Genomic DNA, 14,011 nt, shown 5'->3' on the forward strand with positions numbered 1-14,011 from the left:
CCCTTGGCCCTATTGTTGTTGTTGTGCTCCTGGAAAAGAGTTAGTGAGAGGAAAAATGTTCTGGATAGGATAAAAAAACTCTCACAGGAATGGATGATCTCACTTATCCACACACACACACCCAGATGCACAAATATATATAATTAACTGGAAAATACTGTGTGGTACAAAGGTTTCTTCAGCTTGGGATCATCACAGTTGGGCTAGTTAAGGTTGGTACAGCCATAACAAAGATTACTTCCCACACATCTCCTGCTAAGAGCCCTTCTACCACATCACAGCCTTTTAATAGGCATTTATATCTGCTGATAGGTACCTCTATGCTTTTCACACAGAGAAAACTAGGCATGTGATACAATTATTAAATGTACATGTAATAGCCCATCTAGTCATCAGTAGAGCACATGGGCTCTATGTACAACACATGCTTTTATATGGACAGTCTGTGGACCCCTTTAAATGGTCACAAGGCTGTATAAGGGACAGGAGACAAAAAGCCTGTGCTGTTTGAATACCATAAAGAATAAAAACAAAAGGAAAAATAAAACCAAAAGCCACTGAAGGCGAATCCATCTGGTTTTGCCTCTGTGCAGGACATCTGTGCTGGAACAAAGGGAGAACCACTGGGGGTACTGTGGGATTTTGGGGTTTCTTAAGCAGCCCATGACAACCTGGACACAGTTCCAAAAAGCAGCTCAACTTATAGACACAAGTTATCAGTTTCAAAGGTGTCACAAAACATCTTCTGCACCTTTTTGCCCATTTCCTAGACAGCGCTTGCTAAGGGACACAGCAGAGAGTTCCTCAGAGCATGGCTGAGACTTTACCAGCTCACCAAAGCAGCAAAGTCATTGCCAGGCACTGCTGGGCTGCCATACTGCATGACAACATGACAAACAAGTCCTTGCTCTATCCTGTTCCAAAGATGAAATATATATATATATATATATATATATATATATATTTAAATCTGGGCTTGGGTTTGTTTTTGTTTTGTGGTTTTTTTTTTTAATGAAACACATATGCCTCTATTTGTTTTGTTGTTTGGTTGGGGGTTTTTTGGGTTTTTTTACTGGGTTGTTGCTTGGGTTTTGATGGGGTTTTTTTTGAAGGGGGACAATTTGTTTAGGTTATTGTTTTGTTCTAGGAAAAGCTATTAAGCATTCCCACATACTTTCCACTCATGATGAAACTGAAGTTGTGTCCTTGAATAGAGCTAGTGGTACCCATTGTTTCCATCTTGGAGGTGCACATGGGCATCCAAATTTTCCCTTGCAAAAGACCTGCACAGCATCTCTTAGAATTTTGCAAGAACCAAAACTACGTTAATAAAACTGAGGACAGCAAGAAAGGAGGTGTGCTACCTTTGCTTTGATAACTCCAGAAGCCACTTCATGGTTGTAGCACTATCTGGAAACAGTTTACTACTTCCACTGTCCTGCTGGAGCAGGATCTGTTCCATTGTTTGTCTTGCAGTGAAGAAGTAGGACAGTGTTTCTCAACAGGAAGGCTTGTCTGGATTCCAGACAAAGAGGGCTCAGGAACACCAGCCCTCAAATAACCCAACCACTCATCCCAACCCTTTACACATTGAAGAAAACTCACCACCACAGCTGCAGATTTCCATCCAGCTTCCCCACAAAACAGTTAACGTAATCCCTGAGCAGAGATATTAATGTGAGAAGCCAAGAATGGTTATTTTTTAGGTAACAAGAATGCCCCAAATGTTACTGGTGTTACATAACTTTTAGCTTCTTGTTCCAAGCCCCAAGCTACTGAAAAGCTTCTCTGTTTTATAGGACTACAGGTCATTCCTTTCTCTGTGTCCAAGCTGCTCTTCCAATATATTTTTAAACTGTACGCTTGTTTCCAGTGAGTGGACTCCAAGTGACAGGAAAAACTCTGTAAAAGAGATTGTCTTCTTGCATATAAATCTTACTTTGAAAGGAGACAGTATTTTTGGAATTCAAGAGCTATTTTTTTTTTCTCTGCAATATTTTTCTTCTGTCACTTACAGAAATACTTTCTTTGTAGAAGGAAGTTGCTTGATCAACTCTAAACTGAAGCAGGAGGCACAAAGCAACAATCTCCTTTCTAACTCATATTTTTTGGATGAAGGAGGTATTTTCTTTTAGACTGTTCAGGACTTTATTAATTTGTTTACATCCAGACCTGCAGGACTTCTGTTTAGGGAATGCTACATCCCCCTAAATACAATAGAGCACAAATTTTTGGTTGTTTGGTCTCACTGTAAAATGCCCTAGAATGTCAGTGCTTCACCTAATTCCAAATCAGGAGGAATGGCCCTCATGGTGCAGACAACTCAGAGACGCTTTGAGGTTCACCAACCCATTTTAAGAGTCATGACCAAAACATTATTTATTACTGGTTACTCAACAACAACAAATATAAACTTGCATGAATAGTTGGGAGTGTCAAAGGCAGAAAAGTTCTACCCCAAAGGCTTCTTCTTTATACAAACTCGATGGAAAGAAAGAGCACAACATAATGATGAGAAGCCCAGAAAATGGCTTAATATCTCAAACAATGGACAGGTTTCAGATGGGTGCAAACTCCTAAAGCCAGCTCTTCACCCTTGATGACTCCTTGCATCCATCTCTTGATCTATACACTGCTGCTCTGATGGACTGGCTGCCAGAGCTCCTGCTGAATCCTGTACCTAACACCAGGATCTGGAAACAGCCAAGAACTGGAGAACAGCTAGCAGACTACCAGCCACACACTTAAAAGTCACGTAGAATCTCACCTCTTTATTGAAGTCTGGTCCTGTGGGCTTTTCTTCACTAAGACACCCAACTTACCCTCACACAACAGGTAATGATCTCATGCTTGGGCAAAGGAGACACCAAGATATTTGGGGACTTTGTGTGCAGCTGATGGTAGCTGTCAGTAGGGTCTGACTTCCTAGGGAGAGGAGATACAGTCTTTGCTCAGCACTGTGCCCAGCTGGATGTACTGACCACACTGAGATACACCTCCAGATGTACAGTTATTGTACATTATAAGATGAAGAGGGATATATAAAAATTCAAGATGGGGCACTGACTTGATAGCTGGATGTTCCTTTCTCAACCCCAGAAACAGCAGAAGACCTGGAAGACACAGAGACCAATACATAAAAAAATGACCTTTTCATCTGTTGATGCTTAACATGGCCACAGCCAGCACAAAAACAGGGAGAGGGATTCAGCTTGCCTTACAGTGCAGGATCTCCAGCCAACCTGAGCACTCTGGGCTCGTGGTGCAGCTGCTGGAAAAGAACAGGCATCTTTTTAGGACAGATTAGGCAAGCTTGTTTCGGCTGTCAGGTTAAAATGACTCAGCCCCTAGCCACACCTCTTGCTTTTTGCTTGTTAGAAGGGATGTCTAGACAGCTCAGGTGTAGGCGTTGCCATGTCCACATTCAGTGGGATTAATCCCTGTTGGAGTACCACAGGCTGTGCCAAGGCAGCCCTCTGACACCACCTTGGTAAGCAGGGCAGAGGGCTCCAAACAGGCAGAAGAGGCTTAGACCCCCATGAGGATTTAGTGACCTCACTCCTGGGTGACTTGCACAGCCACACATGGCTGAAAGCAAAAAGCAGTGCCCAAAGCCCAGCTTTCCTCTGCTCCTGGGGTATTTTGGTAACTTTTGGTGTTGTTCCCCTCTAGGAGCTCTGCAGGGGCAGCAAGAAGCCACATAGCAAGGAGGGCCAGTGCTGATGAAGCCCCCAATTAACCTCCCTGATGGACAGGCTCCTCCAAGCAACTCCCAGCATCTGGATGAAAACAGGAACACTGCCCTTGCTGCCATATGGTCTCCAGGGCAACATCTCCGGTGTGTACACAACAGGACCATCAGGTAGCTGTTTCTGTGTCACTGATCATCACAACCTTTTATTCCTGGCACAGGACACAGAGAGATGAATGAGGCTGATATGAGAAATGGCACCACCCTGCTGTAATGGAGATAATTCTTCAGTGTCATTTTCCAAAGCTGACTATGTGTCTACATTCACACAAACACACCTCACTGCCCCTTGTCTCAGTATCTCTCAGTTGTACCAGCACTCTTTACCTTAAAAGGTACCTTTTACTTTCTTTTTTTTTTTTTTTTTAATTAATTTTCACTATTCGTGGTCTAAACTTAGTGATGTCCACCTGTAGCAAAGGGCATTAGTCATCATGTTTATGTTTAGGAGTGGACTCAAATGGTTTGACTGGACAGTAATAAATAAATAGTTTTCATAAAAATGTCTAAATGCAAACAAAATTTGGAGTCCAGCCCTGCTCCCATTTGCAATCAATTCCTTTAACAGCCAGGTCCTAAGAGTAACTCAAGATATTTCCAGTGAGAGAATAAGCAAGCTATGAAAGATCCTACAGACACATTGCCTGTCCTAAATGCAAAACAGATTCCAAAGAGAGGATTTAACAAATGAGATTTAGTGCCTCACACATCTAGCATTCATGTGAAGAACTTTACTCTCTATGAACCAGGTACAGCTATTTCAGTGAGTGCCCTGGTGCTCTTACCTAATGCCCAGTAGGTTCCCAGTTGTCCAAACCTTGGGAAGGGTTAAACACCTTATTTTAGCTTTGCCACATATATCAAAGTTCAAATAGATGGACCTTTGTTAGTACCTGAGCCTATGATGATGACCATGAACTTAATCAATCAAAGGATTTTCAACCACTTTCCAGATGCATGAAGAAAGAGCAGCTGTGGAAGCCAAGGAACAAGGAATGCATTAACAAGTAGGTATAGAGGGACTCGTGTAGAAATATCTGCATGTGCATGTGTGAGGGGAAAAGACAAGATGAAATAATCCCTTTCCTCAGGGCTATGTCTTTACTCTTTCAGACTGGCACGTGTCTCCTTTGTTTTCGATAAGAGGTAATTATATCTGAAATGTTAAACTGTAAATCCATCACGTAATTAAGGGAATTCAAACTGCACAGAACTATGGGAACATTTAAGGATGGATTAGGGACAGGGACTCTGAGAATCACACTGTGTTTTCCATTCCTTGACTCAAAGACTCAGGCAGTTTATTGCTTTCCCCAGGGACTGTCTATCTCCCCACCACAAGATAAGGGAACCGCATGCTGGTTCCAGGGAGAATCACTAGTGTACTGTGGTGGAACAAAACAGCCTTCAGAGAGGGGTTTATGGCTTGTGTTTCCTTTAATTTTTTTTGACCCTTCTTATCACTAAAACAAAAAGCTTGTGGTCTTTCCTAGATAATCACATTTAAGCTCTTATAAAACCACATGCCTGGATAAAGCAAGTCTTATGCAACTCAGATGAAGCTGTTTTTCCCCAGTGTAATCATTATTGAAGAAATCCATCATATTTTACAGCAAAGCCTAAAATGCTTAATTAAAAATACTGATGAAGCAGCGTGTTTCCAAATCCTCACACCTCTCCACCACTTGTATTTGCACACAAAAGAAGGAAGAAAGGAGACTCATTCTTTCTTCATAGGATCACCAGTGACACTCAGCTCCCGTGGGCAGTGAAGGAGGGAGGGCCTGGGCTTATCCCACAGTACTGTGGATGCCTCTTCAGGAGGATGCTGGAGTGATGGTGCTGGTGGAAGCAGGGATTCAAGTCATGAAGACCTTAACTGCAGGGTCTGATGTCCTGCACATCTCTCCCTGTTGGTGGCTGCTGGACAAGCTCAGGGCCAAGGCATCAATCCTTGCTTAGAGTGAGCTTGGCCTTGTGGCTGCTGGGAAGGTGCACATCTGTGCACAGCTGGCCTGGGCTGCCATGCCAAAAGAGAGGAAGGCACCACACACTTACTTATAGAAAAGGGAGGAGAGGGTGGTTTGAGCACAGTCTCAGACATGGGCTTCACCAGAAAAACAGGGGCAGACATCAGGAACTGGAAATTGCTTGGGTCCTGCTGGGTCTGTGTTCTTCTTGGTGTCCAGGTGATCTGTATCTGACATTATGAGCGGAGGCAAGAGTCATTTGCACCTTTCTCCCTAACAGCTCTTTCCAAACATGAACAGAGTGATTTCTGGGGGGTGATCTTTGGGCAAGGAATGCCATTACTTACACCGCAGTCACTTGGGATAATATTTATTACTGATAGGCTTTCGTGGGGCAAGCTCAGGCAAGGGAGATCAAATCGCTGCTTCAGGGCAGCCTTTGACTTATAACTGCAGAAATGCCAACACCTCAAAAAGTTAAAAAGTGGAATATGAGTGTACAGGGCTTGACTCAGAAACTGTAAGAGGTGAGGTATTTTTATTTTACTTTGGGGTGTACATGGGTCATATTCTACGTAAGTGTAAGGACCAGAAACACATTATGGATTGTTTTGGGGGGAGTTGTTTGGTTTCATATGAGAACTCAACTTAGATATTAACAGATTTTTCTTTCTTTTTTTTCTTTCTTTTTTTTCTTTCTTTTGCATCACTGCAAAATTCAGAATAAAATTATGAGAACTAGCTACATAGTAACTACTGCTCCCACTTCTGCATCCAGCATTGCAAAAATGTTGATTAAAGCTAGACAACTTTCTTCCACTCACCACATTTGGATCACTAACCCAAATATCTTCATATGTCGAGTATCATCCAATGTTAACTGAAACTTTTTGACTGGCCTGAATTTGTTTCCTTGCTGGAATAAGAGGGACAAGTACTCCACCCTTTCTTTTAAATAGACTTAAAATGTATCATTGAAGTTACTTGGAACAGGGTGCAGGGACCATCAGGAAAGGATTAACTGTAACAAAATCTTTGTGAGGTTAAAAACTGGGCAAGCTGGTCATTTAAACTCTGTGATGGGTCATTTGCCTGTAGCAAACCAACCTTTCCAAAAACCAGCCTAATTAGGTGTGTCTACCTTAAAGATATTGCATGAGGGTTTCTGCTGTTACTGGAAGATGCCCCAATGGAAATGCCTCCATAAAGCTTTTAAGGAGCCACCAATTTGGACAGAGCGGATGGGTGGACTGCAGACTGGGATTTATTTAGTGAGAGGCGTGAAAAGCCAGCAATCCAGCCCAGCATTCCCTGGATTTCATCTCTGGCACAGGAAGGGTTTGCATGTTTCCCGCTTGTGGCTTCTATTTTAGCCTGTGTTCATTGCTGGGATGCTTGGACACAGCTGTGCTGGTTCATTAACTGCCCAGCATGTCACTCAGCCCAAGCAAATGGCTTTGGGGTAGTGTTTTCCAATGACTCAAGGGCAGGGTAGACCTCTCCGTGAGGAAAGGAAGGTGTTGGTCTAGGAGGTATTTGATAATCTCCTGAGATACATTTAAAATGAGGAATGAAGAAGAAGACTCAAGCAGGAGCAAGGCAGATTCCCACAGCAAGAAGGCTGGGACTCAAATGAACCTTTCAGGAATAATCCTCAGCCACTGTGAAACCCTAATGAGACATGACCCAAGACCACAAAGTGATCAATGAACCAATATCTCCCTTTGTGTTACAGCCAATATCTGTAATAGAGAGCTCACTACTCCTGTGGTTTTCCCTGTAGGCTCAGAAGTGAACTGTTTGAGAGTACTAACTGGACACCAAGAGTGAGGGAAATGGATCTACAGCATCCCCACCCTTTTCTGGTCATTACATCCTGCTCCCTGGTGAGAGCCATTCACAAAATTAGAGCATGCTCAAGCCTTGCCCTTGAATGCTTCGGTTTGGAAGGTGCCCTGCCCTGTTCCAGAAGCTGTGTCAGGGACGTGCTGAGCTGTGCAGCTGCTGGTTGGGTGCTGCTTCCAAAGAAACAGGGTCCACATCCTGCTGCAAGTGACTCATGCTAAGATCATCCCACTCAGGAAGGAGCTGTCCCTCTTCCTCCAGGGAGGACTTGTGACACAGAGGAACAAAGCAGGTGCTGCGAGTGGGGAGGTTTGGGGCTTTTTTGTGCAGAAGAGACAGCCCCTAAGGAAGATGTCTGCCAGCCCACACAATGGCATCCATCACAGTGACAGCCCTGGGCCAGGGGCAGTCTGGAAGAAGCATCCCTGGCACGCTGGAATGCCTCTGCTCCTTCCCTGAGCCTGGCTGTAACCCCTGCACTGCCCTGCCACGGTGCAGCCTCCCCTCTCCCACCTCCCCTTGGGCATTAACACAACCCCTGGACACTGCCCACTTCAGCCCTTCCATGGCTGGTCTCTGGAAGGCCACTGTGGTCCTGGGTAGAGTTAGGGGCTGTGGATACCTGGCTTTAAAGGCAGGAAATCCACATGACACCATGACAAGCAAAAAGTCCCCATGACTATTGCCATGCTGGTACCAACCCTATCTCCATAACCATCCTAAATATTTCCACTCATCCTAAATATTTCACAAGGCATCCAAAATTAGCTCTAGCTTAAAAATCAGATTCAGGCCAGCAAGAAGTGAGCCCAGCAGCCCTAAAGCTGTCAGTCCAGCCCCCTACTGTGGCACAGCATTGCTCAGCATGAACCATTGACAGGTCTATCATTTATATGCTCACATCTACATCTCTAGAAACATGTATTATTAAGAAAATAAGGACTCTGTAGGGTTACTTCCCAATCCATCCTTTTCTGCTTGTCACTGGGTTGTTCTAGTCTTTGTTCTGCACCGTTACAGTCCTTCCCTAATGGGATCCTCTAGTTAAACTCCATGCACATGCACTCACACATGCCTGCACCACACAGGCTGCTGACTCCTGCTCCTCCAGGCAGTCGGTGCTGTTCCAATTGCCCATTGGAAACCCAGCTTGGCCCAAAAACTAAAGAGATTGACAAAACCACATTTCACTGCTCTTCCTGCAAAACTCTTGAACTCGTGAAAGTTGAACACATGAAAGCAATCTGAGGTTAGCGTGTAATACAAAAACCACATGAAAGAGATAATTTAGCATTAGGCACATGTTACCAGGAGCAGGTTGAAACTAATACAGGTTTTGCATTCAGGTCATAAAATACAGCCCTTGCATCGCCTTGTGAGGTGTCCCTACTCAGTGTGGGGGAACAGCTACAAGTGCTTCAATGCTGATACAAGTTGAAGACACAAACCAGCCTTTTCCTTCACTCCTCTGTGAAACAGATCCATACCTGCAGGACAGACTCTGAACGGTGACAGACAATTCAGGAGGAATGTGCACCAAAACCATTCCTGACCTACTCAAAGGCCAGACCAACAAGCTGAATCCAAGCACTCCAGCAATCTTATAGCTGTTGCTCATCATTGCCATAACATACCTCAAAAACCTGGTGCTAGTGATCCAGTTGGAGCACCAGAAGGGAGAGTAGGTGGTCCCCAGCACTGCCCACTGACTTTGGCACTGGAATGGAGGGATGAGAGCAGAGATCAGCCTCCAAGCAGCATTAAGGAACCTTTGTGGGATCTCTCTTCTGATCCTGGAGGAAATCACACACAACCTGATGTTAGAAATGTCTGTCCGTGGTTGACTTCTGCAGGATTCAACCACGTTACCACTATTTTTACAGAACCCAAAGCACCCACTCTCACTTTAGGCCAGAAAAAACCCAAAAAATTCAACAAATTTCAAACAAGGTGAAGTTCTGAAAATAGAGCTGTGCTGCACCTTTAAACTGTGTTGGCAGAGGAACTGGATTTACTTTGAAACTTAGTTTAGTATGAAAGAGCTACACAGCAAAATTCTAAATCCCTTTAGAGAACAGAATGAAATAAAAGCAGATATTTCATCTCTTAACACCTTGTCAGCAAAATTCTCCTTCTTGGGGAAGACTTTTTTTTCTTTTGCGAAATTATTGTGCTTGTTTGCCAATGAAGCTTTTCTAAGAACAACATAGCTGCTTTCTCACCCTGCCTCTCCCAACACATCAACACTCCCTGCTGCAGGCCAAGCAGAAAATTCTTTCCCTTGGGGCCTGCAATGAAGCTCATACAAGTTTTTGGGAGAAAATGCTGCACTGATGTAGAACCCACATCCCTCCTTCCTCTCTCCCCTCCCTCATAAGTTCCTGACCCTGAATTTCAACTACTGTTCTAGCTGGAGTCCCAGAAGTTGATTTGGTTTAAGATATTTCTAGTGGTGTGCGTTAAACATAAAATAAACCTATCAAGGGACACTAAAAATGGGAAGATCAATCAAGTCAGAGTTAGGCTGAAAGAATTTCCAGTGACCAAAGGCCTGATTTGCCAATGAAGTACTGGCAAACACAATTCAACTGATCATGGGGTCTGCGTTCAGACGGGCTTTTAAACGAAAAATCTGCATGGAAATGTGAATATTAATCAAAACACACTATCACTGAGAAAGGTTCTATAAACATGCTGGGCTAGCAGTAAAGACCACAGAAGAGGACACGCTCTGTCCTATTTTTAACTCTTTATTCACCAGCTGAGAATAGCTGGAAGAATAGCAAAGTTATCACATACTGACCTTAATTAAGACAGTGATTCACCCTTTCTCTCTGCACACAAATGGAACAGCTTGGAGCTGGAAGGCTCACATGCAATTAGAGCTTTTTGGGTGAAGAGGTAATATTTACCACACAGGGCATCTTTTAAGGGAGAATATAGAGTTCCTGATAAACACATTATCCCAGAGAACACACACAGTCATTCATCAGTTTTTCTGGAAACTTAGGGAAATACATATATGAAATGTACTGATTTTTGGAAAACTGGAAATCATAAGTTAATTTATCACTTTATTCTGACTCTTATACAAACAGGGCTTTCATCAATATAATTATACAATATATTTATTTTACAAAAAACCAAAACTTGCGACATCCAGAAAACTACTTTTTTTTATTCTTGCTCACCTGATTTTCTTGTTCCAGGTGAAATGTCCTTCCAGAACAGCTCCAGAAAGAATGTTTTTCTTGTAAGAATCAACACAATGCATTTCAGTGTCATTTTTGCTTTGACTGGATCTTCACAAAATTAATTTCAACTGCAATCTTTTCTTGACTAAGGAGACCTGATATTGAGGGTATATTTAAAAGGGGAAACTTTCTTTCCAGTTTCATTATTAGGTTGTTCCATAGGTTTCCAACTAATTCAAACCAAAGTAATTTCCTTATAAAACAGAATATATTTTAAAATATATTATTCATGATATTTTTACCATTGCTTCACAAAGATATCAAATGTAATCATCCCACAACCTATCTTGAATGCCTATCAACTGCTGATAACTAAAATATTTATATCACTTTACAATCATGATACCAAATACCTCATGAAACAGGGAACTACATCTCTATCTACCACATTGATAAAGAGCTTTAAAGAGAAAAAATGAACAGGAAGTATCCCTTAGAGTTCCTGGGGGATGGGATTTCAAAAGCCCAGCTTTACACAAGCAATTGAATAACCTGTTCTGATGCCCAAAGAAAGCCCTCTGTAGGTGTCAGCATGGAGAGCCTAGCACAGGTCCACAAGCAGCTGTGGGTCTTTGTGCTGGGCTCCCTTCCACAGTTGGGTAGGGAAGTTTCTCCAATAAAAAAGGGGAAAACTAGGAAGACAAAATCAACTTCAATCATAACAGAGTCTGGGTCTCATAAAAGTGCTCCTGGAGAAAGCTATATATAGACATGAAAGTAAGCAAAAAACCTCCCTTGAAATAAAACATTGCAGATCAAGGCTTCAGCAAAATTTCCTTGCCTCACATCATCCTGGCGACAATACTTTTCTGTAGGAGGAAGCAAAGTGGCCTCTATTTGTTAAACTCAGAGCTTAGAAATCAAAGCAGCCCAGTAGGGAAGTGGAGAAAACCACAGATCTGGTTTTATTTGAAGAGTTCTGAGTGGTCCTAGAGAAGCAGACCAGAAAGTAGTCTTTCTAAAACGTCAATAACCCAAATTCAAGGCTCGGACATGAGAACTTGATCATGAAAACATGATCAAACTTGAGGTTTGATCAAAGAATATTAGAAATCAATCCCAATTCAATGAACACTGGTATGTGCCATGCCCGTTTCTGTTTTTAAGGGCTGGGGAAGATTTCAGGCAGACTTCCTTCTCACAGGGCGTGCAGAGTGTGGGCAGCAGAAAGGCAGAATTTCTCACTGTGCCACAGCCAGTGTGCTTTTTTTTGCTGCCCAAGAGGAATTCTCTCCTCAGAGAGGAAGGCAGGGTGAAAGCCAAGGCCACAGGGCACCAGACTGACTGGCAGTCAGAACTGCAAGGTCAGGCTCTGTTACAGGGAACATCAGGGTAGGACCTGGCACCAGAAAAATGGTTCTTCTCTTCTCTGCTCTCCTGTGTCCATTTCACGCATGTTGGTGGATCCTTCTGCCAGACCATGACTTCAAGCCTTTGAGGAAAGGAGCCTGAGTCTAACTGTTCATTCAAAACCTCGTGTCCTGCCCCCTGCGAATTGTAAACACAGAGAAATAATTTTAAAATTAACATTAGTCCCTAAGCTTTTCATATGGTCAAACAAAATCTCACATACAAATTCTTCCAATTCCATCTTGCTTTTTTCATCCAGACCTACAGTGATACTGAAGAATGGGGTTTAGCATCAGACAGCAGAATTAGTACGTGGAAGGATTTTGTGTCTGTAGATCACAAACAGTTTGGAGTGAGAACTCTGATCTGGAAATTAACAGAGCCAGAGGGCAGCTATGGGAAGCTAGGTTTGACCTCTGAAAGGATGCCAGCAACAAGGCTGCTCTGAATGAATATCCTGCATGAACCTGAGTGTAGCTGATGGGAAAAGCATCCAATCTCTATTGCAAATGATGAAATAAATCATAGCCCAGGCTTTTGCTCCAAGAATGGTTTCCGCTGCTAAATGTTGAAGACTTATATGCAGTATGAACTCGTCCAACTTCTAATTCTTATTACACTATTGCCCAAAGGAGCTCCTGTTTCTGAATTTCTCTTCCTTATATAGCATACTTGAAAACCAGACTTCTCTTGACTTGTTGTTTGGTAAGCTAAGGGGATGGACTGCACTGAAAGGCATTTGCCAATCCTCCAGTCATGCTTGTGGCTCCCCTCTGAAAGATCGCCAGGTTTTCAACATCCTTCTTTAATTGTGGGTACCACAGCTGGATGGAGTGTTCCCAAAGGAGCTGCACCAATGCCAAACACAGGAGTAAAGCAATCCCTGAGTATAGAGACAGGGAATATCAAGCAGGCATTAGAAAGGCTCCAAGGATTGCTTTAGACCATTTGGCCACAGCACTGGAGTGAGAGATGACACCCAGCCAATTATGCACTCAAGCCTTCAATCATTTTCCAGATTGCTGTTTCTCAGCCCAGTCTATTCCATCTGGTATATAGATCTCAGATTTTTAATTTCCTTTACCTGTAGGATCCTAAAAAGAGAAATTATTTGTTATTTCCATTCTACCAAAGGATCCATGATGCTAAACTGGTCCTTGTGTCATCTGCTAACACCAGCAGAGTACAGTTCACCCCTTCTTACAGTCACTGCCACACCCTTAAGCAACTCAGTACAACAAATGGATCCCACTAGGATCACAATTATTTGATGTACTTATACTTTAAACCTCTTTACAAATTCCACTTTGAAATTTGTAACTGAAACAGCTGGAATCCATCTGGTATTTCTTATTTGGTACTGTACTATTTGAGTTTATGAAAGAATATGTATGGGAGCAAGTTTAAGGCATACAGGAATTCTTCCATCAACATTGTAATAATAATTTATAATTATTATATAATATAATAATCTGGTTGTAACAATCAACCAGATAGATTTCTTCTTTTTAAATCCAGTTGAAGCTGACCATAATTAATTTCAAAAAAACAGTACTAGATGTCTCTTCATGTGATACATTGCTTTAGTATGTTATACCTTATGTATTCCTTGCATATCCTTGAATGTCCTTGAATTAATATTAATGTTAATTATTAATAATCATAGCAATCTATTTAAAATATTGATCTAAATTTAGATTTCTTTAGCCCCAGGAACTTCCCCAGTGTTTCCTATCAGAAATCAAAATAAAGACCTAGGGAGTTCTTTGGCTTTGTACCTCTAGGATTTGGAGTTAGAAAAACCCAGTGAGATTTACATATGTAACTTTAGAACCTGATTA

At 42.5% G+C, this 14,011-nt stretch overlaps 1 long non-coding RNA gene across 1 annotated transcript in view; it reads right to left on the bottom strand.

Moving 5' to 3' along the window:
- Positions 1–2,352: 2,352 nt before the first annotated feature.
- LOC111933450 (uncharacterized) overlaps positions 2,353–14,011 on the bottom strand; it is a 103,637-nt gene continuing 91,978 nt past the window's right edge. Inside the window, exons 7-12 of the long non-coding RNA XR_015274476.1 lie at positions 11,602–12,308; positions 10,758–10,816; positions 9,201–9,283; positions 3,217–3,271; positions 3,068–3,113; positions 2,353–2,925 (exon numbers count right to left, since the gene is read on the bottom strand). This is a non-coding gene — a long non-coding RNA (uncharacterized LOC111933450). The remainder of the gene's footprint in view (positions 2,926–3,067; positions 3,114–3,216; positions 3,272–9,200; positions 9,284–10,757; positions 10,817–11,601; positions 12,309–14,011) is intronic.

This window comes from Cyanistes caeruleus, chromosome 10 (assembly GCF_971803275.1).
Source record: "Cyanistes caeruleus chromosome 10, bCyaCae1.hap1.1, whole genome shotgun sequence".
NCBI lineage: Eukaryota > Metazoa > Chordata > Aves > Passeriformes > Paridae > Cyanistes > Cyanistes caeruleus.